The sequence below is a fragment of the Arachis hypogaea genome, chromosome 4 (genome assembly GCF_003086295.3).
Source record: "Arachis hypogaea cultivar Tifrunner chromosome 4, arahy.Tifrunner.gnm2.J5K5, whole genome shotgun sequence".
Lineage (NCBI taxonomy): Eukaryota > Viridiplantae > Streptophyta > Magnoliopsida > Fabales > Fabaceae > Arachis > Arachis hypogaea.
In genome coordinates this window covers 67541393-67545585 of record NC_092039.1, presented here as the reverse complement: position 1 = coordinate 67545585, position 4193 = coordinate 67541393, and the positions used below count along the sequence as shown (strand labels likewise).

Below are 4193 nucleotides of genomic sequence, written 5' to 3'. Positions count from 1 at the left end.
CCCTTGTTAAGGTGGATTGTAGTGCTTGATGTCCTCTCCTCTCACTATGAAAACGTCCCCATTTGATTCCTTCATGATTTCCAAATGTTCCATAGAAAGAACTTTCCTGATTGTGAACACTTGAGGGAGCTGGGAAGGAATGGGTTTGAGGCCAGGTGGGATTGGCAGATAATGACTTGATATCACTTTATCTCCCGGAGAGAAACCTTCAGTGGGAATTTTCTTGTTCCTCCACCCTCTTGGCAATTTCTTTACAACTCTTCCCTCTCTCTTGAGGATTTCTTCATTGACCCTTATGCCAGGAGGATCTTTCTGAGCTGTTTTTATTGATTCTTGTGGCTTTAACTCTTGCAATTCTTGTTTGCCTTCCAAGGACTGTTCCAGAGTTTCAGCTGCTGGATTGCCTTCCTCCAAACATAGATGGCTACTATCATCCATAGGCTTTTCAGGTTCTGGTTCAGGCTCAGATGCAGGTTTGAAAACATGGAAAATGAGCTGTTCATCATGTACTCTCAAAATTAGCTCTCCTTGTTCTATATCTATGAGTGCTCTAGCAGTGGCTAGAAATGGCCTTCCCAGAATGATAGGGTGTAGGTAGCTTTCCTCCATGTCCAAAATGACAAAGTCTGTGGGGAAGAAATAATTTCCCACTTTCACCAGCACATTCTCAACTACCCCTTCAGCTTGCTTCTGAGTTTTGTCAGCCAGTTGTATGATTACATCAGTGGATCTCACCTCATTCATTTGTAGCCTCTTCATAAGAGTCAGAGGCATCACATTTATGCCAGCTCCTAGATCACAGAATCCTCTGTCAATTTTTGTTTCCCCTATGATGCAGGGGATATGAAAACTTCCTGGGTCTGTTTTCTTAGAGACTATGTCCTTCTTGATGAGGGCACTGCATTCTTTGTTCATTATTACAGTTTGTCCTCCCTTCAAAACTCTTTTCTTGCTCAGCAATTCCTTCAAATACTTGATATGTGTAGGCATCTGCTGGAGGATCTCAAGAAAGGGAATATTGATATGGAGAGAGTTAAATGTCTCTAAAAACCTTGAATATGTTTTCCCTTTTTCACCTCCTCCTAACCTCTGAGGAAATGGTGCTTTTGGTTGGTATGTTTCCAGCATGCCTTTATTTTGCAGTTCCTTGGCTTGCTCAGTTTCACTTTCATGCTTAGCTTCTTCCACACCTTCCTTCAAGATTTCTGGCTCCTGTTCTGAGGGTCTGATTCCTTCTTCTTTTGAGACTTCCTTCAATATGGTGATGGCCTTGCATTCTTCCCATCTCACTCCCTTTTGTTCCCCTTTAGGATTCTTTTCTGTGTCACTAGGGAACACTGCAGTTGACTTGGGGGCCTGTTGAGATAGCTCTCCTACTTGAGTCTCCATCCTCTTGAGTTTTTCACCATGGTTCCTTAAGGTAGATCTCACATCCTCCCTAAAGCTTTTCAACTCACTTATGTCCTGACCCATGTTTGCTAGCATTCCTTCTATCCTGTTTAATTGATCTTGAAATTGTTGGTTCGGATTGGATTGGGCAGGTTGATTATTTTGGCCATGATATGGTGGTTGGGAGTAAGTGTTTTGTGTGGCTTGGTATGATCTTTGGTTGGAGTTTTGGTATGTGGAATTGTTATGTTGGTTGGAGTTGTAAGGTTTGTGGTTTTGTGGTTGGGTTTGCTGGTTTCCCCACCCAAAGTTTGGGTGGTTTTTCCAGCCTGGGTTGTAAGTGTTGGAATGTGGATCATATGGTTGCCTTTGTTGATTTCCTACATAGTTGGCCTCTTCCCAATCACCTCCTTCATTGCTTACTTCCTCTTGATCTTGTGTGTGTATTGCGGCCACTTGATTTGTTTTTAAGTTCCTGGTGAGCTCTGCTAGTTGCTTGGCAAACACCTTGTTTTGGGCTAAAATTGTATCAACATGGTTCAGCTCCATGACTCCCTTAGTGTTGTGTCTCTCTGAAGCATAGTAGTACTCATTCTCAGCCACTGTCTCAATCACTTCAATGGCTTCTTCCACAGTCTTCTTCCTGTTCAATGAACCTCCTGATGAATGGTCTACAGCCTTCCTTGATTCATAAGAAAGTCCATCATAGAAAATATGCAATTGCACCCAGTCATGGAACATGTCTGGTGGGCATTTCCTTGTCAAATCCTTGAACCTTTCCCATGCCTCGTAGAGAGTTTCACCTTCTTGTTGTCTAAAAGTCTGAACCTCAGATCGAAGCCTATTGACCTTTTGTGGGGGGTAGAAACGTGCCAGAAACTTGCTTTCCACCTCATCCCAGGTTGTTAGGCTCCCCCTTGGGAATGATTCTAGCCACTTAGCTGCCTTGTCCCTAAGTGAAAATGGGAACAAGAGCAGTTTATAGGCATCTTCCTGGACTCCATTGGACTTCACAGTGTCGCAAATTCTCAGGAATTTTGTGAGATGTTGGTTTGGATCTTCATTAGCACTACCACCAAATGAACAATGATCCTCCACCAGTGATATTAGCTGTGGTTTGAGTTCAAAATTGTTAGCCTGAATGGGTGGTTTCTGAATGCTGCTACCACAATTCCCAGAGGTTGGGTTTATGTATGAACCAAGAACCCTCCTCTCGGGAATGGCATTGTTTCCATCAGCTCTCTCATGGTTGTGAACTTCTCTATCCATGTTGAGATCTAGAGCTTCCTCAAAATTGTCCTCAGATTCTCCTTCAGATTCTTCTTCTCCCAGTACTCTCTTCTTTCTTGCTTCCCTTCTAAGTTTATGAAGGGTCCTCTCTGGTTCGGTATATGGAGGAGTTGATGTCTTTCCTCTCCTACCTGTCATACAAGAACACAGCACAGGCAACAAACAAGTGAAATACTCTTGGTTAATGGAAGAGTATGGTTAGAGCAATTGAGGAATTAATTCAAATAGTTAGTGGGTCAGTGAGTTAGTTGCTTGAATTTAAGGCCATAAAGAAAGAAAGCAAATAACAGAGTGCAGAAATTTAAAATTCAACAAGTAACTTGAACTGAATTAACAAAACAAGAAAAATGCTCAATCTAGTTAACTTCCAATTTGAGAATTGTCAATCGAAAACCAATCCCCGGCAACGGCGCCATAAACTTGATAGCCATAAACTTGATAGCTACGATTTAGGAAATTGCACAATCGGCAAAAATTCCTTCCGGCAAGTGCACCGGTTATCGTCAAGTAAAAACTCACAATAGAGTGAGGTCGAATCCCACAAGGATTGGTTGAATGAGCAATTCGGATTAGAAGTTTGTTCTAGTTGAGCGGAATCAAGATTTAGATGAGAATTGCGGAATCTTAAATTGCATGAATTAAAGAGCGAGAAGTTAAAGTGCTGAAATTAAAAAGGGATGGGGGTGATTGCATGAATTTAATTGCAGAATATAAAGAGAAAGTGGTAGATTAGAAATGGGGAATTCATTGGGTTTTAGGAGATATTGAGATCTCCGAATCAAAACATTTTTTATCCCTTCCTCAACCAATGCATTCATTGAATTTTGCTTGGCAATCTTATATGATTGGATCCCAATCCCTTGGCTCACCAATTCTCTCTAAAAACAAACAAATTCCCAATCCCTTGGTTTAAATGTTCATAAGAAGAGATGATGCTCGATCACTGATTATACCACACAGTTTCATAAACCACAATTTGGTAGGATTACATGTCACAATATCCATCCACACCCCAATCCAATTCACTGTGAGAAAGCTTCTCTAGCATGAATCCTCCATTCCTTTCCCAAGGTTCCGAAGGATTCCAATTATGGATAGTCTCTTTCCCAAGACAACTAACCAATGGAATTTAGATCGAGAAGCTTTCTAACAAAATTCAAGAGAAAAGATTGAAGAAGAAGATGAAAACTATTATTGATTCATTGAATTTCAATAGAGCTCCCTAACCCAATGAAAGGGGTTTAGTGAGTTATAGCTCTGAATTCAATTACAAAAAGTATCAAAACTAGCAAAAATGAAAAAGTTCCCCCAAATGTAAAAGTAAAAGTCCTTTCTAACTTAAATTCTATCCTATTTATACACTTTCTAAATTGAGCTTCTGTTGTGTTTCTTGGGCTTTGAGGCCTTTCCTTGATTTCCTTTTGCTTTGGGTTTACGATCCATAATCCTGATGAGGCTTGCTGATCCAATTCTGTAACATTCATTAAGCCAACTTAGTGATAATCAAGTAATGA

The 4193-nt window shown here is 40.8% G+C and overlaps 1 non-coding gene across 1 annotated transcript; it reads left to right on the top strand.

Annotated features, from left to right (window-relative positions):
* Window positions 1-2128: 2128 nt before the first annotated feature.
* Window positions 2129-2232, top strand: LOC112798671 (small nucleolar RNA R71). Its single transcript, XR_003200272.1, has one exon. It is a non-coding gene; the product is annotated as a small nucleolar RNA R71 (small nucleolar RNA).
* Window positions 2233-4193: the final 1961 nt, after the last annotated feature.